The following is a 24,794-nucleotide window of genomic DNA, read 5'->3' on the forward strand; positions in this document are numbered from 1 at the left end:
AATTATTTAAAAAGATTTTGTGGGAATAAGATTTGCAGATAACACTATAAACATAAGCATCCTATATGTTTCATTTTAACTGGATGAATGAGAAGTAAACAGTGGCTGAATGTTACTCTTGGGTTGGTAGGAGATCAGTCGCTTTGTGATGTGACAGCTACTCAGGTTGAGAACCATTGTGATGGCCTAGCAGTTTATCTGTGCAAGACTGCCAAAGCTGCATTTGTAGCTGCAGTGCTCAAAATCATGCTGATTAGAAAAGTAGCTGTGGAAAAATTTATTTGAGATGGCACATGTTTCTTCAGAAATTCAAGATGTGTCTCGTAAAGATGAACAAACTGGTTCAGGAAACCCTGGTAGATCTCTATTGTGTGATCAAACATTCTCTGGGGACTTGGACTTGAGGTCTATGATTGAGGAAAATATTTTCCAGACTTTCTCTGAAGAATCCATGATAAAAAGACCATGTTACACACATTGTGTCTCTGAACCAGATGAAGATAATAATTTTCGTTCTCTGACATTTCCCTGAATACTCTGGAAAATGACTGGGAGTGACCAATTTAAATCCATCTGTTGGGATGATAATGGAACCTCTGTAGTGATTGATGAAGATGTCTTTAAGAAGGAAGTTTTGGAAAGAAAGTCCCCTTTCACTATATTTGAAACTGGAAGTATGAAAAGTTTAGTTAGAGAGCTTAAGCTTTATGGGTTTAGTAAAGAGTGGCAGAATTTTCAAAGATCTGCTTGTCTAGCTGACATTCTGGCAGAAGAAAAATTAGTCTCTGTTTTAAGCAAGATATTCAGAAATATTAGTTACGACTTGGTAACTTATATATAAAAGTTTATTTTGTACATCAATCTATGGTAATATAAATGTAAAGCTAGATTTTGAAAATTGTATAGAACTACTAAGACTAAAATCCTTTATTTTTTCAAAAAAATGAGGACAGTGCCTTAAGTAGTCAAGATTATGAGAAACTTTGCTTGCAACTATGAATCACACCAGAAATCTAAATAAAGGTATTAAAGTTGCTTTAAAAATTGGAATTCACCGTTGCTGCAAATGTTAACTTCTTAAATTTGATGACTATAAAATTTAAATTTGTATTTTCCAAATAAGGAACTTCAAAATATCATCAGCATTGTTTATATTTTGATGATATTTTCTATGCACAGTAAACGTGAAATCTGAGGTTTTATTAGTTAGGCTTATTGTAGTCTTGTATTTTGGTTTAAAATATTACTAAAATTTTTCTCCTTTGGTTGTAGCTGCAATTCTATCATTATCCAAATTTTAAACGAGTCTGTCCCCAGCTTTTAGTGAGAATAAAAAGAAGAGTTGGGATTAAAAATGCCTCTCTGGTATCTTCATTGGATGAAGATTTCAAAAAGAAGCACTTTAAATCAGGTGGTAATGTGGATAATCTTAATTCTGGTTTTGTGGCTGACACTAGTGGAGAAAGTCCATTTTTATCTCCTGCAAATTTAAATATGAATCTAATAAGTAAGCCCCCTACTAGCCACATTATTGGTGATACAAATACCCCGATCAGAGGTGATTTTTCTCCTCCATCATCAATATCAGTTAGACCACGAGTGCAAATTGCAGTGGATCAACGTGCTACTTTAAGTCAGTTTACCACTGTCCACGGGCACTCTCAAAGCAGCTTCAATGAAGCAAATGACACTGTTGTGAACTTCATTACAACTACAACTTCTAATTCTCAATACAGCATCTTGTCTCCCATACAGAGCAATTGTTATGGACTGATGTTGGAGCCTTCTACTTTTCCAAATAGATATCACAACAAATCTGCCAGTGAAGGTCGTTTTTCTAAACTTCAACCAGGGAGCAACCCACGGTTTCCAGTGCCAGGGATAGCTGATACATCAACTACCTCTCTTTCAAAGCCAACTCATCAACCATCTTCAGTTTATCAACGTCATCCTAATTAAAACTGATCTACCAGAGGACTACCAGATTATGCAAGATAACAAAGATTAAAATTGATGTTGTCAAATGTCCACAAACATCTGCAAATTTCTTATTTGAACAATAAACATAGATTTGTACCTGTATTTTCCTTATTTGTTTTAAATGGAGTTAAAATTTAAATGTGAGACTAAGTAACCATTTAAGAAAAAAAATATTTGATTGATTTGATCATTTGATGGAACAAAATGTAAGTAAATTTAAATAATTTCTTGTAAGGAAGAAGAGAAAATGGAAGAATTTGGAAAAAACTAACACATGGAGAGAGACAAATGTACTAAATGGTTTCTGGTTCATCCTTGAAAGTATTAATAGTGTTAAGTTAGGATAGGTTGGAACAGAAGGTAAATGTAGGACAAGCCCAGGGATCATGGTCTCTATTGTGTCACTCCTGGAACCATAAAGTTCACATAATGTAGTCTCAGATGGCATATTAAGCATGTGGTAGAATTTAAGAAGCAATTTTATCTATGGTCTTCTTTGTGCTGTTCTCAAAACATTCCAATTGGTGGTTTCATTTCCTGAACTAAAGAGTCTACAGTATATTAACAAGTCAATAATTTATGTTGCTTTTACGTTCCAGCTAAAGACAAGCTTATGTCCTCAGGTTGGCACTTAATGCCTATCCATCTCTAAGCCCAGAAACTCAACTTAGTTTAGTCATTCCTTAATAAATCTGGTATCTGACTTCCTTGGAATATCTTTATGTTTCACAGTATCTGGAGATATATCCAGGCAAATGCTTGTCAACAATGTAAGCTCCAACCTTACCACTTTTGTTCCAGCTCATCCATGGACTTTAGGTATCCTCCTTTTACCTTCTTAGACTTTCCCAGTCTCAGCATGAAACCACCTCCTCCAGATGTTTTCTGTCTATCCCCCTTTCATTGTCTAACTTGGATACCAGCACTGTAAGCACAGCACATGCCACAGGATGCAATTTAATATTTAGTGAATGAAAGATACATGTTGACTTTAAGGAAAATCTACTTTCCTGAAACAACAAATCTCTCATGCTTTTCAAACTATTTCGTTATGGTGTTTACTCTTCCCCACAAACTAGCTCTTTTCATAGCCCAAGGACTAGTCACTCAAAACAGTAAGTGGGAGTAGGTAAAGTAGACAAAGTATTATTTTCTTCTTAATTCATGCCTCGAGAGGCATAAAGTATTCCATTCTCATTTGCTGGATTTCTTCCTATCTCTTCATCACACACCCACCCAAAATAGCTGATTCTCTTCCCCATACCAATAACTATACTGCCTTCTAATTAATTTACTTCTTAGAATCAGAGCTTTGTCCAGAAGAGACAGTGCCATTTCAAACTTTTAACGTAGATTTATACACCCCACATAATTTGTGCCGCTTCTAACCTTAACACAGGAAGTATCTAAGAGGTACTAGACCCTTGGTTGTGGTGGTCGTATTCAGTAACGAAATTGCAATCTAATATGTGTGGAATAGTAGGAGGTGAGGGTGGTGGAATTAAAATTTGTCCAACTGCAAGATTACCAAATTTCTGCAGATATTAGGAAATATAATATATTCCTGGAAGACTTTGAGTATTTCCCATTTATTTAAAATAAAAGGTGAAGCATTTTCAGAATGTGAAATGCCCTGAAAGGGTGGAAAAATTGTAGGCAAGGTCAGGGTGTCTAAGGCTTCTGGTCATAATCATGCAGCCAGTGTCAGCTGATAAGACTGGAATGGTAAAATTGAGTCCTGAAAATGTGCCACCAGTTGTGAAGAAAGTATTTGATTATCTGGAGAATGGGCAAATGGTCCAGGGTAAGCTCTTGGAACATCCCACCAATATGACCTTTATCAAGAGAAGAAAGAGACCACTTGCAGTAGGAGATCTGTGTATTGACAGCAGTGGTTTTTCCTACAACAGAAACATCACGCTTTTAAGTTTGTCAGCTCAAATCTGATGGTGGCTATGTTTTTGCTTACATTAGCAGTCTGGGGTTCAGATGGGCTGGTTCAGCAGCTAGTTTCCAGCTCTCTTATCAGACAGTGGGTCTTACCGTAATCATCTTAACAAGGTTCTATACTTATAAGCCAAAAGCTACAGTTTACTTTCAAAATTCAAAATCCTAAAGAAGAATATTGTTTGTTTGTCCATCTGTAGTTTTCTCCCTGGTAAAATCTAGACCATTGGCAAAAGTACAAAAGTTGGCTGGTGCTTTGAAAACTATTCTCTGTGCACTGCCCACTGAATTCTTCCCAGTAAATACTACAAATCTGTCTACCACTGTGTGTGTGTGAAGATGGATTGTTAAGTTTGTCTTAGCTGAGTCATCAGTGAAATATTCCTCTGCATTTGGCAGAATATCTGTGTATTAAGAGTTTCATTGAGCCACCAGATTTTCTACCGATCAGGGAGAGGTAGATTATATTTCTTCCAGTATACTAATTGTTAACTGTTCATTGAATCCCGAGCTGAAGCTAGGGCCAAGCCTCTGAACCCTTGAATTGGACTGAGGCAGGTACATTCTTCAGTCCACAGAGCCCAGAACAGGATTGTTTCTCCTTTTTAATTTAAGCTTACATCTAAGTTATTTTTCTTTTAATTCTCATTGTTGTCACAACTTATTTTGGCTTTGAACAGCCGTTGACTAATTTATAGAGACTGAACCACTGACTTATTCCTGTTCACCTAGAAATTGCAATAATCTTTCTTTCCTTGGACTACATGGAGTAGAGTTTGCATTGTCATCATTTTGAAAGCAGTCCTCAGTCCTAATAATGCAGAACATTTACAGTTCTTTGCCCAGCTCTTGAGCGAGAATATTTGTTGTGGGTCTCAATGATTATCCTCACATTCTCTAATGCAACCATGAGAAAACACCACATTGTTATCCAAAATCAAGTCTTTGTCAGTATTGACTTCCCATTGCAAAACAGTTAAGAATTGTAGGGGTTCTGAGATTTTCCCATGCTGAGATTTTTAGCAACCTAGCATGTTCCTTTCTTACTGATGCTGTCATGGAGATGAGACCATCGGTCAGAGACAGTGAACTTTATCACTCAGCAGAAGAGCATCCATTTCCTAATCTCAGATGAATACACAGAGTGAAATTTTGATGCCTACAGAAGCAGTGGGCTGTTAACATGAACAATGTTTAAGGCATGGTAAAACTAATTATATTAGTATCTTTATGTATTATTTATTAGAATCACATATTTATTAGTATCTTTACCTAGGATAAGTATATCATAACTCAAATTTACTTGCTGCAGAAACAATCATGAGAAATATCATGGGAAAAATGAATATTGTCTTTCCATTTTTCCTTCTGCATCTATTGAGATATAAATGGCATAGAACATTGTGTAAGTTTAGGTGTCCAGGATATTGGCTTGATTAACAAGTATCTTGAAACAAATATCATAGCAACATTAGGGAGAATTCATTATCTCATTTAGATTCAATATTAAAGAAATACGATTTGCCTTTTGGTTGTGATATAAAACCTTATTGTCTACTTCCTTAACAACATTCATATATAACATAAAGCAGTATTTATTGTAATTTTCATATTACTACGGGGCATCCCTTGAACACGTTTATTTTATGGCTGGAGGTTTATAGCATTTGAGTGCATTAATCAAATTCTCCTTTCCCAACCCCTGCCCCTGTTAACTACATATCTAATTTCTTTCTAAAAGTATGTTTCTTTACGAAGTGAACATTAATTTATAAACTGTGTTAGTATCTCTTAAACATCAAACTCTTTGCAACTTTTAGTACACTTCAAACTGATAACCAGAATATATCTAGATATGATATGTTGCTATTTAAAGATATTTCGTAGTTATTTACTATTGCCCATACAGCACATTTCTTGACCCTGACTCATTTAATTTGCAACTGGAAAATTTTCTCTCTTAATTTTCATGAAATATTTCTTTTTCCTCACCCCATTTCCCCCATTCTTGTGAACAACCTGTTTCTTTGTATATCTATATCTCCTTTTCTGCTGTGTTATTTTCATTTGTTTTAAATTACAAATATGAGTAAAATCATATATCATATGTCATTCTATTTCTGAATTATTTCACTTAACATATTACCCTTTTGGTCTACAAATTTGTTGCAAATGAAAAAATTATTCTTTTTATAGCTGAGTAACAACCCATTGGAATTTTATCTGTGTGTGTGCATATATATATACATATATATTTATATATACATGTAAATATAGATTAATCAATAAAATCAAAGATAAAAATATAGCTGTGTAGATATATATTATAAACACACATTATCTTTATCCATCATCTATTGATGAGCAATTAATTTGCTTCTATATCCTGTCTATTGTATATAATGCTGCAGGGAATATATGTTTGAATTTATCTTTTCTGGTTAGTGTTTTTATTTTCTTGGAATAAGTATCCAGATATGGAAATGTTGGATTATATTTCATTTTTAATTTTTCGAGAAAACTGCATACTGTTTTCCACAGTGGCAGCACAAATTTACATTCACTCCAGCAGTGCATCAGGTTTGTTTTTCTTACATACTCACCAACACTTATATTTGTTATCTTTTTGATTATATTCTTTCTGACAGGGCTGACATAAACTCTCATTGTGTTTTGGACTTGCATTCTTCTGATGATTAGTGATGTTGACCGGTTTCATATGCCTGTTGGTTACCTTTTCCCCACTGTATATTCATTTTTTGTAATGGTCTAAATGACCATAACTGTCTGATTTCATTTTTAGGCATTCTTTGTGTGCCATTATTCCCTTTGTTCTGTGCCACTACCAAATTCTTTTTATTACTGTAGCTTTGTATTATAGTTTTAAATCAGGGAAAGTGATACATCCTCTTTGTTGTTTATAAAATAAATTTGTATTTATGGTTTGTTTTTTTCTTTTGTTATTTGTTTTAGTGATTTCAACAATTTTGTGTTTACGTGTAAATTTTAGAATTATTTATTGTAAATTATGAAAATGCCCTTGGTATTTTGATAGGCACTGAATTTAATTAGTGTATTTTCTTTGCTAATACTGTCATTGAAACAATATTATTACCTCATCAATGAACACGATATATACTTTCATCTGTTTGCATTATCTTCAATTTCTTTTATAAATATTTCATAGTTTTCTGTGTACAGTTCTTTTACCTCCTTGATTGGATATATTTCCAGGTTTATTTTTTTTGTAATGCAACTCTAAGTGAGACAGTTCCCTCACTTTCTCTATCTGTTAGCTTGTTGTTAGTGTGCAGAAATGCAAGATTTCTGTATGTTAATTTTACAATATGAAATTTTATCAAATGCATTGATAAGCCCTAGTAGTTTTGAGGTGCCATCTTAAGGATTTCTGTTTAAAGTATGTCATCTGCAATCAGATACTTTTATTCCTATTCTAAATTAGCCATATTTTATTTACATTTATTTTGGATAACTATGGCTAGAATTTCCAATACTATTCAGAATAAAAGTTGAAAGAGTGTGCATTCTTGTCTTTTTCCTGTCCATAAAGGAGATGATTTCAGCTTTTAATCAGTGAGTGTCATGTTAGCTGAGTTCTTGTAATATATGTTCTTATCTGTGTTGAGGTATGTTTCCTCATGCCCAATTTGAGGAGAAACTTACTCATAAATAGATACTGAATATTTCAAAACATTTTATGACTCTTTTGAAGTGAGCATATTATTTTTTTCTTCAATTTGTTAGTGTGGTGTATCATATTAATTAATTTGTGGGTAATGAATCGCTTTTGCATCCCTTGAATAAAATGGACTAATCATACTGTATAATCCTTTTACTGTATTTTTTTCATTGCTAACATTTTAGTGATGATTTTTACACCTATGCTTATCAGTAGTATTTAACCTGTAATTTTTTGAGGTATTTGTTCCAGTTTTAATAGTAGTGTGATACAGAAAGTTGGGGTAGGAAGCCTTCCTTCCTCTGCAAATTTTTGGAATTCTCTGAGAAGTATAGGTGATAGCTCTTCTCTAATTGTTTGTCAGAATTCACCTGTGAAGCTGTCTAGGCCTGGAATTTTGTTTCTTGGAAGATTTTGTTTAATAACTTATTCAAATTCATTAGTGATAATCTGTTCATATTTTCTCTTTCTCATTCCATCCTGGAGATTATGTCTTTTTAAGAAATTGTCCATTTCTTCTTGGGTTTCCATTTTATTGACATATAATTTGTTGTATCTTCTTATAATGTTTTGTATTTCTTTGATATAAACTGTAACTTCCATTTATTTATGAGCTTATTTATCTGTATTCTGGTTTTACTCATGAGTCTGGTTAAATTTTATCAATTTTATCTATCTTTCAATAGCCATTATTTAGTATGATTGAATGGTTCTATTTTTAATCTTTTTATTCGTGTATCTTATGATCTTTCAGCTGTCTTTCCTTCTACTAACAAGTTTCTTTCATATTTTGCTACATCATCTGTTTGTACGATTATGTTATAAGAGAGAGATATTTCTTATTTGAATAAGTGGGATTATTTTGCTATATTCATACCTATTAATACTGCTTTTGCTATACCCCATGGACTTTGTTTTTGTTGTCATTTTCTTTATATATATTTCCTTTGATTTATACAGCAATCCATTGGTTGTTTAATATTGTATGATTTATAATCTAAATTTTAGTATTTTTCTTTTGTTTTTTCCTTTAGAAAATTTCTATTCTCCCAGAATCCATATGTTTCTTCACAAAACAAGGAGAAAAATAATAATATTCAAAATCAGAAGACACAAATTTCCTAAAATTATTTTTGAAAAATGAACAAAGCTGTGGGTATTACCCTCCCTGACTTTAGAACATATTACAAAGCTACAGTATTCAAAACATCAAAATTTATCACTAAAAGACACACATAGATCAATGGAACAATATAAAAAGTCCAGAAATAAACCCACACACATATGGTCAATTAGTCCACAATGAAGGAGGCAAGAGTATACAATGGAAAATTGGCAATCCCTTCAACAAGTAGTTCTGGGAAAACAGGACAGTACATGTAAAAAGAAGATGTATGAGCATTTCCTTCCATAGAATACAAAAAAAATGGATTAATTTCCTTAATGTAAAACCTGAAACTATATAATTTCTGACCAAGAACATGAGGAGAACTGACTTTGAGATAAATCATAGCAATATTTATTTTTGATATGTCTCCTAATTAAAAAAAGGAAAATTAATAATAGTTTTAAGTTTACTAAGGAAAAATTAGATTTTCTACGTGATACAGGGATTCTAATTCTTGTATAAGTGTGAAGTGCAAAACCGTTTTCAGAGCAAAGGAAACCTTCTACAAGAAATATGACAACACATAGAATAGAAGGAAAAACTTCAGACAATGAGACCAAGATGGTGTTAATAGCCATAATATATATGTAGCATATTAGACCCAATATTTTAAAACACATGCCCCATCTTAAAAACACTTTAAGGGTCTTCATGTAAACTTTTCAAAAACAGACATGTGGATGATTTTCATGCACATAAAAAGAAACATAATTTTGCTATTCATAAGGGAATCATAAATCAAAACCAGAATGAAATATAATCTCACAGCAACCAAAATGGCTATTAGAAAAGTCTTCAAATGACAACCATCAAAGGATAAAATGGAGCCCAGGTACACTGTTGGTGGAAATAAAAATTGATGCATCCACTTATATAAAAGTATAAACAGTGCACAAATAACTAGAAATAGAAGCATTATATGTTGCAGCAATTCCAGTTTTTGGTATAAATCTGTAAAAACATGAAAACATTAACTTTAAAGGATATTTTACCACCAATGTTCTTTACATCATCATTTTTAATAGCCAAGGATAGATGCACAAATCAACTGCCCATCAAGAGATGATTGGCTGAAGTAGATGTGAGATATAGGTAACATAATAAATAGTCATTGCCATATCAAAAAATAAAATTCTTCAAATTGGAACAATGTGACTGGACCCAGAGAGTGTTGTATATATGAAAATAAATCATACAGACAAAAACACTTTAAGTTATAACTTACATGAGAAAATTAAAGATATAAGTGTAATAATCATAAAGAAACAGTAACATAATCACATATATATGTGTACTGTTCCAAGTAGTGGTTTCCTTTGGGGACAGACAAGAAGGATGGGGAAGACAGAAATATGCAAGCTACTAGTTATAAATTAGAGGAGCAACAGTGCTATATTTACAGCACAGAAATATTTTAATAATTTAAATGATTTTAAAGAAATTATAGGCATATATTTTAGTAAAATGTTCGTGTATGTGGGAAAAATATTGAAGAAAAGAACCCAGGAAAATAAAATATTTTGTAGTACTATGACATTAAGGGGGGTGATTTGTTCAATTTCTTTATTCTTCTTATAATGTCCTTATTATAATTTAAGCATTTAAATGAAAAAGTATATACTTTGAAAAAAGTGACATAAGTTTAAATTATTTCTGTCTCTCCCCTTAAATCTACAGTCAGTAAAACGTTCACATCTCAACAAAAATAACTACAACACAAAACAATACTCCAGAACGCATATGTACAGCTGACGTTTGGTGGGCTAAAACACATAAAGGAGGCTCTACTGAGGGAAGAGAAGATTTGGTGCCTGCAACCAAGGACCACTGACTAGGGTATCTGAGCCTACAGGTTCAGAGAACCCAGTAGAAACAGGGTCTCAGTGGTTCACACAGCTTCAGCCTCAAACTGCACCAGTACTCATGGTCACAGGTAACTAGGAGGGAGCCACAATGGAGACAGGAATTCCATCCTTCAGACACTCAGACATTCATGACATTGTCCTAACTCCCAATTCATATTGGTGGAGACAAGTTACCTTGCAAAACTGGTCATGGGAAAGGCACTTGCCTGATTCCAATTACCCACCTGTCTTTGCATGTTTCCTCAATGTGTACACTGAGTCTCAAGGCATATCAGATAAAAGGAAGTGTTCACCATACCAGTGACAAGAGTGGCATTAACTACCGGAGAATTCTAAGAAGTGACAATGAAAACACATCTTTTATCCAGACAGTAACGACTGGAAAGTGCCATTTTGAAATATTATCAGAGGTAGCTCAGGTAAGTAAAACCAAAAATTGTGCAATATTGCAAACTACCAGAAAACAAAAGCAAGGTCTTCAACTCCCAATCTGTTATTTAGTGTCATCAGAGCAGTAAATTACCAAGACCATGACCAATCACAGTAAAATTATAGGGCATGGTAACATACAGATACACAGACACAGACACCAAAACAGACACAGTCACACACGAGCACACACACGCACACACACACAATGTCAACCCTGCAGCAAACTTAAAGTCATGGTATATTGCCATATAATTTAGACTCCAAATAGGTGTCATACAGAATCTCAATACATAAAACAAAACTCAGATATAAGTTTAGTGAGCTTAGGAATAAATTAAATGCTGATAAGCAATACATTACCAAAGAGACTGAAACTATAAAATAACCAAACATAATTGGAGGACGAGATGAACTCAAAAACTGAGACGAAGAATGCAACAGAAAGCACTGGAAGCAGACTGCCTATGTGGAAGAGAATTTACCAAGCTGACCAATACAAAACTAGAAATGATAGAAGAGGGCAGAGATACAAGATATTAAAAAGTGAGGAAATTCTACAATAGCCATCAGACTTCTTCAGGAAATGCACTTTAGTGTGACATCCTGGAGGGAGAAGAAAGTTAGAATGTAGCTGATGGTTTATTTAAAGAAGTAATAGTTGATAACTTCCCAAACCTGTGTAAGGAACTGATATACAAGTCCGTGAGCCAACAAAACACCAATAACTTTAAGGCAAAGAGACATTCAAGATACGTCAGATGCAAATTGACAACTCAATGACAGAGGAAAATTTTAAACGCAGCCAAAAAATATTATAATAATCTACAAAGGAACCTCATTAGGCTTTCAGCAGATTTCTCAGCAGAAAACATTGGCCAAGGGTAAATAAAATGACATTTTCAAACTCCTGAAATAATAAACCTCTCACCCAAGAATACCCTACCTTGCACAGTTATCACTTAGGTATAAAGTGAAAATAAAGTCTTTACCAGACAAAAAAAACCTGAATGAGATGAAAAAACAAAACTGAGACACCTTATACGGGGTGCAGAAAAGAGCTCTACTAAGAAAAATAAGAGAGCAAAAATATGCAAAACATTGAACAAAATGCTAAGTAGACACCATGAGAAATTTGCAACTGTTTCTTTGGGTATGTTTTTAAAAGCTTCTCTACTATATGTATTCAAGAAAGAAAAATAGAAAATCAGGGGCAATAAATATATATACATCAATCTGTTAACAACTTCACAAGAATAAATGAACTAATTTGAGACAGTAATATTAAAAGTTAAAGAGTAAAAATAAATCAATATTAAAGGAGCTGCTATCAGCGGAAAAAGGGCTAAATTATACATGAGATGTTTTATTTTTAATTGAAGTACAGTTGATGTAGTATATTGTGCAGTTTCAGATGTACAGTTAAGGGATACCAACCTCTTTGTGGATAATATTGCATTATAAATTATGACAATATTTTTAACATTAAATTATTCTAAGTTATTGTGTATAATTCCCTGATCTATACAGATTATCTTGTTGCTTCTCTCCTTTATGTATTCTATATTATATCCCTCAATATCATACCATAAAATTGCACTTCCCTTCCACTTTGGTAAAGATAAATGTTTTCCCATATATTTCAGTCTGCTTCAGTCTTGTCTATCTAATCTCTCTTTCTTTTTACCATATCTCTATCAATCATTCAATCAATCAATCAATCTGTCTATCTGTCTATCTATCTATCTATCTATCTATCTATCTATCTATCTATCTATCTTTCTATCTATCATCTATCTATATATCTATCTATCTCTCTATCATTTATTATCCTTCTATCTATCTATTTATCTGCCATCTATCAATAGATAGCTATAGATAGATTTACATAGATATCTGTTATTCTTTAGATTCCAAACATAAATTATATTATATAGTTTTGTCTTTGTATAAGTTACTTCACTAAGCACATTATTTACTAGGTCCTTTCATGATGTTGAAATAGCAATGTGTTATACTATTTCATGGCTGCATTTTATACCATTGCATATTTATAGAAATATCGTATCTTCTTAATTCCATAGTCTACTGTGGACTCTTGGATTGCTTCCCTGTCTTGCATATAATAAACAGTGCTGTTTTGAACATTGATTCTTCTCAATTTATGGTGTTTTCCCCAGATTTTTCTGAGGAGAGTTATTAATGTTTCATATGGTATTTGTTTTTTAGGTTTAAAGAAATCTGACTATTGTTTTCCATAGAAGTTGTTCAAATTTACATTCCTACCAAGAGAATTCAAGAGAATTCTTACTTCCACATGGTCTCCAACACTTTCTATTTGTAGACTTTTAGATAATAGCCATTTGAGAAGTGTGAAGTGATACCTCTTTGTTGTTTTGTTTTGTAATTACCTAATAATTAGTAATGTTGAGCAATTTTATCACTTGCTTGTTGCTCATCTTTATGTTTTCATTGGAAAAATATTAGCTCAGTTACTCTGCCCTTGTTTTTGATTGGGTTTTTGCCTTTCACATTGAGTTGTGTAACCTAAATGTATGTTGCATCTATTTACCTACATCTATTAAACCCTGGTCATTTGCATTGTTTACCGATATGTTCTCTAATTACACAGGCAGCATTTTCATTTCATTGATTGTGTCCTTAGCTGTGCAGAAGTTTTCAAGTTTGTTTAGGTCCCACTTGCTTATGTTTGCTTTTATTTCTTTTACCTATGGAGACTGATATAAGAAAATATTCCTATGATATATATCCAATAGGGTATCACCTATATTCCCTTCTAGCAGTTTTATAGTATCAGGTCTTATATTTAGGTCCTTAATACACTTGGAGTATATTTTTGTATATGATGTCAGGGAATGCTCTAATTTCACTGTTTTACATGTAGATGTCCAGCTTTCCCAACACCATCCATTGACGTGACATTTTATCCATTGTGTACTCTTGCCTCTTTTATCATAGATTCATTACTCATAGGTGTGTTGAATTATTTCTAGACTGTTTTTATTGATTATATCTCTGTGCCAATTCCATGCTGTTTTTATTCTTGTAGGTTTGTAGTATAGTAAGGTATCTGGGAGGGTAATATCTACAGATTTGTTGTTTTTCTCAAGATCATTTTGGCAATTTTTTAATGGTTTCATGTAAAACAGTTATTTTTTTCTACTTCTACGGAAAACACTATAGCTATCTAACAGGAATTTGCTTAAATCTGCAGGTTTCTTTGTGTAGTACGACTATGTTAACAATACAAACTCTTTCAATCCAAGAGCACAAGACATATTTCCATTTCTTTGAATAATTTTTAATTTCTTTGTCAATGTTTTATAATTTTCAGTGTGTAGACCTTTCCCATATGTGGTTACATTTATTCCAAGATATTCGAGGGGATGGATTTTAAATAGTATTGCTTTCAACGTCCATTTTAGGGTATCTCATGATTAATGTGTAGAAATGCAAGAGACTTCTTTACATTAATCTTGTACCCTGCTCCTTTGTTGAAATTATTTATTATTCATAATAGGCAGTGTGGATCCATTAGGACTCTCTATGCAGATTGTTATGTCATCAGTACTGGCGACAGTTTTGCCTCTTTCTTTCCATTTTGCATTTCTATTACTTCCTTTTCTTTTCCTCTTCCTTTATTGTTTTACTGTGGAACAGAAATGGTGAGAGTAGGAGCCCTTATATTTTACCCTAATTTACCCAGAAGGCTTTCAGCTTTTCCCCCTGAGAATTATAAATTGTTTTAAATGGCCTTTATTATGCTGGGAGATGTTCCCATTATACTCACATCCATGAGAGTTCTGATCATGAATGTATGTTGAATTTTGTCAAATGCTTTTTCTGTGTGTATTGACATGGTCCTGTGAATTTTGTCCTTCTTCTGTTAGATATGTGTCATGCTGATTGACCTGTGTATGTTGAACCATCCTTGTGATTCTGGAAGGAATCCAACTGATCATCGTGTATAATCCTTTCTATGTATTGCTGGATTAATTTGTTGATGTTCTTTTGAGGATTTTTGAATGTATATTCATCAAGGATATTGGATTTTCATTTTTTTTTGGTAGTGTCTTTGGTTTTGTTATCAGGGTAATGGTGGCCTTATAGAATAAATTTGGGAATTTTCCTTCCTCCTGCATTTTTTGAAAGAGTTGGTGGGAAAGAGGTTTCAGTGAAGGCACCCAGGCATTTTGTTCAAGGGGTGTTTTTAAAATTAAAGATTTTATTTAACTTATACTGATTCTGCTTTTCAAGTTTTCTTTTTTGTCTTTATAAAGTGTTTGTAGGCTACACGTTTCTAGAAATGTATCCATTTCTTTAAGGTCGTCCAGTTTTTTGTCACATAACTTCTCACAGTGCTTTCATAATCTTTTTTTGTATTTCTGTAATATCAAATGTTATTTCTACTCTTTCATTTCTTATTTTGTTTGGGTCCATTCTGTGTATTTCTTGATAAGCCTGGCTAAATGCTTACCAGGTTGCTAATATTTTGAAGAAAAAAACTCTTGATTTTAGGACATTTAATTTATTTTTTGATTTTTATTTCATTTATTTTCAAAGTACTCATTAAAGAATTCTTATTCTAATGCCTTTGGGTTTTGCTTGTTTTTATATCAAGTAATTTTGGGTGTTATGCTTGGTCCTTTGTGTCAGGTTTTTCTTGTTCCTTGTAAAAGGCCTTAATTGTTCTAAACTTACTTGATAGATTTGTCTTTGCTGCATCCCATACATTTTATGAAGCTGTGTTTTCATTGTAATTTGTCTCTAGGTATGATTTTATTACCCCTTTGATTTCATAATTGACGTTGTTTTATTTTTTTAAAGGGTGTGGTTTAATCTCATGTTTGTGCTTTTCCTGTTCTTCTTTCTAGAGTTGATGCATTTTTTCATAATTATGAGTATGAAAAAATACTTGCTGTAATCTATATTTGCTTAAAGTTCCTGAGGCACTTTTCATGACATAATTTGTGGTTAATTCCTTAGATAACATCCTGTGCACACTTGAAAAGTTTATGTGTTCTGATTTTCTGATGCTATGACCAATAAACCAGTTAGGTTCAAATGATCTAATATACTATTAAGACCTCTGTTTCCTTACAGATATTCTTTCTGGTTGAACTGGCCTTCAGAATAAAGAGGTGTTAAATTCATCTACTATTATTGTTTTATAATCAGTTAATTCCTTCATGTCTACTAATATGTCTTTATATAATTTGGATCTGTGGTGTTGGGTCCATATATAATTTAATGAGTGTAATACCCTATTTTAATATTGATCTCTTTTTCATTATATAATCTCATATTTATCTTTCGTTGTGGCCCTTATTTTGAAACGTATTTTGTATGAGTTTATCATTGCAATATGCACTTTCTTGTAATTTCCATGAAATATCTCTTCCATCTATTTCCAGGCTGTGTTTATCTTCCACCATAAAGTGAAACTTTTTGGGGGCAGAGGCCAAGATGGTGGATTAGAAGGATGCTCGTTACTCACCATTTCCCACAAATGCACCAAGACTCACACACACAGACCTACTCAGCTAAGCAGAGAACATGCAGAACTCTGCCAGAACATTGTCCTCTTCACTATGTAAACATGTGGAAAAGCTGGTAGGAGAAAAGGAAGAAAGAAAGAAGAAAAGGCAAAACAGAGGGGGTCAGGTCCCCCAGGGAGGGAGCTGCAAAGAAGGGCTGGTGCTCATTCACTGGGTCTCCCCTCTCCAACTGAGAATTCGGAAGGATGGAGGGTGAGCCTCCAAGGCTTGGGTCTGTACAGAGTATAAGTAGGCTGACAGAACTAAGTTAAACAAGCAGAGACACCCAGATCAAAATGCAGCCCGGAAGCTGCGGGCAGGGCCATGCTGCACAAGCTGGGTGGTAGATGGGAATGGCTGCACTGTGGCAGCCAGGGGAAATGGAGGGGGCTGTGTGCCATGGCTGTGGGTGCACAGGGCAGAAAAATCTGGGCCCTCCATAAAACAATAGGGCAGATGTGCCCTGTGTGGGGAAGGGTGCATAACCATGTCTGAAAACCCACAAAAGTTTCTAGGTGAAGATAACTGGGGATCAGATACAGCCACCATACCCTCTGGTACTTTGCACCCAGGCAGCAGTGGGGGAAAAATCTGCATGCACCTCTGAGGACATAGCAACCTTAAGGGCCAGACGGAGACTTCTTTACAGCCTGAGGCAGATAGGACACTTCTGTCCTGGTTCCTCAGAAAACTTGATTCACCAAGACAAACAAGGAGCTGGGATTTGGGCCAGACCAGGGACAGGGCTGTTCCTCTGTCTTCCTGGAGCCAACTTCTGGTGTGCAAACCCGAGGCAGACAGTACAGTGACACAGAGCAGCGAAGTGACCAGCACCCTGAGGGGGAGTGTGGCCCCTCACTTTTTGGGCTGGACCGCAGCCCCTGAACATGGTGCCAGGAGATGGTGTGATGCCCACTTCTGCCTGGTCAGTCTGGAACAGCTGACTGCAGCATCCGGCAGGAGAGTGACAAACAAGCCCAAGCCAAAGAGAGCTGCTCCAGATGCAATGTTGGGGGTAAGAGCGATCAGCTTGCCGACAGACACTGGTAGCAGCAGAGTGAGGGCTCCAATGGAGGGCCTCTGATAAAATGAAGATGAGATTCCAAAACAGGATGAATACAGAAAGATTTCACATTAAATATACACAGTCACCAGGAGGACACGGACCACCCCAAAGTTTTAATCTGTTTTTAACTGTTCCATTTTTTATTAACCTCTTAATTTTTACTTCTAAGGCAATTATATACACACCCATTTTAATCCCTTTGAAATTTTTAAAAAATAATTTTATTATTATTGTTTTTCAAAACTCTGCTTCAACTTGATCTTCTATTATGAATTATACAATGTCTTCAAACTTTTGTTTATCCCTTCTTTAAAATTCTCTGTCTCTCTCTCTCTTTTTTTTTCTAAGTTGTATTACCACATAGACATTAGGTAGACAAACTCCTTTAAGACCACATTAGATAACTGATACTCCATACACCACAGTGCCAGAGAGGTAGGAGCAAGATGAACAAGCAGAGAAACCATTCCCAATTAAAAGAACAAAAGAAATTCCCTGAAAGAATGATCAGTGAAATAGACATCGATATCCTACTAGATCAGGAGTTCAGAAGAGGAGTGATCAAATGACTGAAGGAAATAAAGTATTTAGAGATACAAAATATGTCAAAAATGAAATGGAAGCTATAAAGAAGAAATGAGTAGAATATGTAAACTCATTGACTGAGATGAGGATTGATCTAAAGGTGTTGCAATGTTGACTAGATAATGCAGAGGAAAGAATTAGTGACTTAGAGGACAGGACAATTGACAGCACCCAATTAGAAGAGCTACAAGAGAAACAATGAGAAAAAAATGAAAAACGCATAAGGAATATATGGGATAATAGAAAGCATGCCAATCTTGGCATGATACAAGTTCCAGAATGGGGGAAAGATTAAAGGGTATTGCTAAGGTGTTCATAGAAATAATGACCGAGAACTTCCCAAATTTAAATAAGGAATCAGAAATCCAAGTATAGGAAGCTCAGAGTGTCCCAAAAAGGAAGAACCCAAATACACCCACACCAAGACATATAATTAAGTTGGCCATAGAAAAGGATAAAGGAATGATCCTAAAGGCAGTAAGAGAATAGCAAAGAGTGAGTTACAAGGGAATCCCCATAAGGCTCCCAGCTGATTTCACTACAGAAATACTACAGGCCAGAAGGTACTGGCAAGATATATTCATAGTCCTGAATGAAAAAAATGATATATTGTAGGCTACTTTAACCAGCAATGGTATCCTTTCTGGTAGAAGGAGATATAAAGATTTCACAGACAAGAAAAAGCTACAAGATTTTAGTAATACTAGACCCATGCTAAAAGAAATATTGAAAGGTATACTCTAAAATCAAAAGAAGTAGGATACTGCAGGAATGTTAAACACACAGCTGGAAAGGTGATAACTCATTAATCATAGCTAAATTAAACATAAAATTTTTAAAAAAGACATATAAATAATTGAGAGTGGGAGAGAGAGGCAGGAAAATAGAGAATTTTTTTGTCTTTCTTTTAAAATTTTTCTTTCTCAGTAGAATGGGTTTGAGATCTTGTTACTATCAGTTTAATAAAAGCAGTTATAATAATGGTATAAAAGACTTCTATAAAAGGGTAACAAAAAGACAAAAACATATCAGGGAGTCAGTGAAACTAAATAAAATTCATGATAATTCAAAGGAAAATGACCAAACCATAAAAGGAAGATGAAACGAACAAAGAGGAAATATCAAATCAACTGCAAAGATAAGGTCAAAATGGCAATAAATAAAAACATATCATCGATTATTGTAAATTTAATGGACTAAATGCTCCAGTCAAATGTCATTGAGTGGCAGGCTGCATAATAAAGCAAGAACCTTCAATATGCTGCATACAAGAAACCCACTACAGGGAGAAGTATACATATAGATTGAGAGTGAAAGGATGGAAAAGGGTATTCCATACAAATGGAAAAGCCAAAAAAGCAGGTGTTGCAGTACTGATTTCTGACAAAAGAGTCTTTAAAACATAGGCCATAAAGAAAGATAAAGAAGGACATTTTATAATGATTGAAGGAGTGATACAAGATGAGGATAGCACACCCGTTAATACATATGCACCAAATAGAAGAGCACCTAAGTACATAAAATAATTACTAACAGATGTAAAGGGGGATTGTGATGGGAATCTAATTATAGTTGGAATTTACAACACTGAATTAACATCACTGGACCTATCACTGAGACAGAAAATGAATAAGGCAACAGAGAAGTTAAAAAATACAATAGAAATATTACACTTTGTGGATATTTTCAGAGCATTGCCCCCCCACAAATTAGTATATACAATCTTTTCAAGTACACATGGGACATATTCCAGGATTCATGATGTACTTGGGCACAAAAGAATCCTCAGCAATTTTAAGAAGATAGAAATTACCTCAAGCATCTTTTCTGAACACAATGCCATGAAGCTAGAAATCAACAACAGAGAAACAAATGAGAACAAACGGAAAACATGGGGAGTTAACAATATGTTACTAAAAAACGAATGAGTCAAAGAAGAAATCAAAGCTGAAATGAAAAAGAACCTTGAGACAAAAGAAAAGGAAAGCAATACCACACAAAATTTATGGGATACAGCAGAAGCAGTGCTGAGAGGGGAGTTTAAGGCCATACAGCCCTTCCTCAAAAAAGAAGAACAATCACAAATTAACAATTTAACCCACCAGCAGAATGAACTAGAAAAAGAAGAACAAGAAACCCCAAAGGGCAGCAGAAGGAAGGAAATCATAAATATTAGGGAGGAAATAAACAAAATAGAGATTCGAAAAATAATTGGAAAAAAAATCAACCATTCCAAAAGCTGTTTTTTTGAAAAAGTAAGTAAAAGCAACAATCCTCTGTCCAAACTCAAATAGAAGAAAAGAGAGGGAGCACAAATTATCAAAATAAGATAGAATGGAGAAATTACAACAAATAAAATACAAATACAGTATGTCATACGAGAACATTATGAAAAGTTTATGGAAACAAACTGGATAACCTAGAGGAGATGGAAAGTTTTCTGGAAACATACTGTCCACCAAGACTGATTCAAGACATAACTGATCCCTTGAAAATGCAGAGAACTAGAAATTAAATCAAAATAGCAATATAAAGCCTCCCTAAAAATAACAGTCCAGGACCGGATGGCTTCACCGAGGAATTCTACCAAATATAGAAAGAAGAACTCATACCAGTTTTTCCCAAACTCTTCCAGAATAATGAAAAAGAAGGAGTACACCCAAAGTCATTCTGTGAAGCCACAATCACCCTGATACCACAACAAGGCAAAGACACTACCAAACAAGAGAATTATAGGTCAATATCACTGATGAACACAGACACCAAAATCCTCACCAAAATAGTAGCAAGCAGAATCCAACAACACAGAAAAAAGATTATACATCATGACCAAGTTGGGATCATGCCAGGGACACAGGGGTGGTTCAACATATGCAAATTAATCAATGAACACAGCGCATCAACAAAAGAAAGTAGCAAATCCACATGATCATCTCAATAGATGCAGGAAAATCATTTGATAGGATTCAACACACACTTATGATAAAAACTCTCACCAAAGTGGGCATAGAGGCAACATAACTCAGCATCATGAAAGCTATAGATAACAAACCTACAGCTAGTAGAGTACTCAATGATGAGAAAGTTAAAAACTTCCCACTAAAATCTGGGACAAGGATGCACAGTAACACCACTCCAACTCAATATAAACTTGGAAGACCTAGCCACAGCAATCAAACTAGAGAGAGAAGTAAAAGGGATGCAAATTGGAAGGGAAGTGGTAAAATTATAACTATATGCAGATAATATGTTATTATATATAGAAAACCCTGCAAGATCCAGACAAAAATTACTACAACTGATGGAATAATTCAGCAAGGTAGCAGGTTACAAGATTAAGGTTCAAAAATCAGTGATATTTCTTTATGCTAATGATTCAGATAATACTATAGAGCTACAGTCAACATGACAGCACTGTATTGGTAGGAAAACAGACATATAGGCCAATGGAATAGAACAGAGAGTCCAGAAATAAACCCACAAAATTTTGGTCAATTAATCTTTGACAAAGGAGGCAAGAAAATACAATGGAAAGGAGACAGACTCTTCAGCAAATGATGTTGGGAAAACTGGACAGCAGTATGTAAATCAATGAAGCTAGAACACTCTCAATGAAGCTAGAACACCATACACAAAAATCTCAGAATGGATCAAAGACTTAAACATAAGACTAAATAAATAAACTTCCTAGAGGGAAATATAGGCAAAACACTATCTGATATAAGTCTCGAAAATTTTCTCATAGAAAAAATAAAAGCAAGAATAATCAAATGAGACCTAATGAAACTTACAAGCTTCTGCACAGTAATGAAACCAGAAGTAAAACAAAAACACAACCTACGGAATGGGAAATAAAATTTGCATATGAAACCAACAAAGGCTTGATCTTTAGAGTATATATGCAGCTCATCCAACTGAATAAGAAAAAATAAAAAAAACAATCAAAATGGGCAGAAAGCCTAAACAAGCAATTCTCCAAGGAAGACATACAAATAATCAAAAGGCACATCAAAAAATGCTCAATATCACTGATTATCAGAGAAATGAAAATCAAAACTACAGTGAGGTATCACCTCACACCAACAACTACAAGAACAACATTAAAAACGACAGAATCCTCTTAGCAAATTATTATTCAGGAAATATATGTCAACATAACTAAAGTCATTAATTACAGACCCACAGACAACATAACATGCAAAAGTGAAATACTGGAAGCCAAATTAAGGAATAAGATAAGGATGCCCATTCTCACCATTTGTATTAAACACAGTACGTGAAGACCTAGCAACAGAATTCGGACAAGAAAAAAAGTTATTCATGTTGGATTCAATGTCGTAAGTCTGTTATTATTTTAGATGACATGATAATCTATATAGAGAACCCTAAAGATTCTCCACACCAAAACAACTAAAACTAATAAAGACATTTAGCAAAGTAGCATGATTCATGATTAATATACAATAACTGTCACATTTCTTTACACTAAGAATGAAATATTCCATAATTTTAAAAAATCCATATGAAATCAGATCAAAAATTGATAAACCTATGAAAAAACCAAGATAATAAAATCAATAGGACACTGATAAAGAAATTTGAAGATGATGCAAAGAAATGTAAAAAAATCTCATGGTCTTAGTTTAAAGGAATTTATATTGTTAAAATATTCATACTACAAAAGATGTCTACATATATAGAGATTCAGATTGAACTACATGATATTTTCCACAGAACTAAAAACAGTCCTATGATTTGTATGGAACTGCAAAAGAACCAGAACTGCAAAAGTAACAATGAGGGAAAAGAACAAAGTTGGAGGCATAGCCCATAACCCTCCCAGATCTCAGACTATATTACAAAAATACAGTAATCAAAAGAGCACAATGCTGGAAAACAAAGAAATATCTATATCACTGGAATGGAACACAGAGACAGAAATAAAAATCACACCTATGGTCAACTAAACTATGACAAAGGAAACAAAATTATAGAATGCCTAAAAGACAGTCATCATCAAGTGATGTTAAGAAAGCTAGACAGCTACATGTAAATCAATGAAATTAGAACACTCCCAGAAGAGGCAAGATGGCGGAGTAGAAGGACGCTCGTAAGTCACCATCTCCCACAAATACAGCAATACCCACATCTACAGACCCACTCAACCAACCAGAGTGCCTGCGGAAATCTGACAGACATCGCCCTCTTCAAAAGATATAGACGCCAAAAATCTGGTAGGGGAAAAGGAAAAAAGAAAGAACAAAAGGCAAAGCAGCACGGGACGGGTCCCGCGGGGAGGGAGCGGCAAAGGAGGGCAGGAGCTCGCTCACTGGGTCTCCCCTCTCCAACTGAGAGGCCAGCGGGACGGAGGGGGAGCCTCTGAGGCTCGGACCTGTACAGAGTAGACCTTGTCTGACAGAACTAAGTTAAACGGGCACAAAGCGTTCTCCCGACACCCAGCCTGAGACGCGGGCAGGCAGCGGTGGGCAGGGCCAGGCTGCACAAGCCGGGCGGAGGACGGGGGCGGCTGCACGGAGGCAGCCCCTGGGAACTGCAAGGGGCTGGGGGTCGTGGCTGTGGGTGTACAGGACAGAAAAACCTGGGCCCTCTTAAACGGCAAGATTGATGTGCTCTCGGGGGAAGGGTGCCTACCCCCATCTCTGAAAACCCGCAGAAACTTTTCAGGGGAAGAGAGGTGGGGCTCAGGCACAGCCGCCAAATTCTCCGGTGCTGAACCCTCAGGCGGGGGCGGGGGCGAAACCTTCATCCGCATTGAAGGGTTTAGCAGCCTCAAAGGCCAGACTGAGACTCGCCTACAGCCCAGGGCAGATAGGATCCTTCCATCCTGGACCCTCAGAGAACTTGCTCCACAAAGACAAACAAGGAGCTGGGTCTTGGCTCGGAGCAGGGATGAGGCTGTCCCTCAGTCTTCCCTGAGCCACCCACGGAGCGCCGACAAGGGCGGAGCGCGCAGCCGCACAGAGCAGCGGAGCTACCAGCGGCGCAGGTAGAGGGAGAGCAGCCCCCGCCTGTCGGGCAAGAACACAGCCCCTGACTGAAGTGCTGGGAGGGGGCACGACCCGCCCTCCTACCTGTCCAGTCTACAACATCTGACTATGGCATCCGGAGGGGCAGTGACCCGCCCGCCCACAGCAGAGGAAAGCTGCATCTGACCCTGGGTTAGGAGGCGGAGCGATCTGCTTGCTGACAGGTGCTGGGAGCAGCACAGATGAGGGCGCCAACAGAGGGTTTATGAAAACAAGCTGAGCTACCAAAACAGGACGAAGACAGAAAGACTTCACATTAAAAGCACACAGACTCCAGGAGAACACCGACAACCCCCTTTTTTTTAAATCTGTTTTTACCTGTTCTATTTTCAATTACACCCTTAATTTTTACTTCTTAATTCATTTCTATTTCTCTTGGGTTTTGATGTCCTGTTATTGATTAGACACAGGTTTCAAATACATCTATTCATTTCCCCACCGCTTCTTTT

General features: G+C 35.3%; 1 long non-coding RNA gene across 3 annotated transcripts in view; it reads left to right on the forward strand.

Moving 5' to 3' along the window:
* The window catches only part of LOC140693055 (uncharacterized), a 36,637-nt gene extending 34,609 nt beyond the window's left edge, over positions 1 to 2,028 (forward strand). For all 3 annotated transcript variants that reach the window (XR_012068706.1, XR_012068707.1, XR_012068708.1), the window contains exon 4: positions 1,756 to 2,028. This is a non-coding gene — a long non-coding RNA (uncharacterized lncRNA). The remainder of the gene's footprint in view (positions 1 to 1,755) is intronic.
* The last annotated feature ends 22,766 nt before the right edge of the window (positions 2,029 to 24,794 follow it).

This window comes from Vicugna pacos, unplaced genomic scaffold (genome assembly GCF_048564905.1).
Source record: "Vicugna pacos unplaced genomic scaffold, VicPac4 scaffold_19, whole genome shotgun sequence".
Taxonomy (NCBI): Eukaryota; Metazoa; Chordata; class Mammalia; order Artiodactyla; family Camelidae; genus Vicugna; species Vicugna pacos.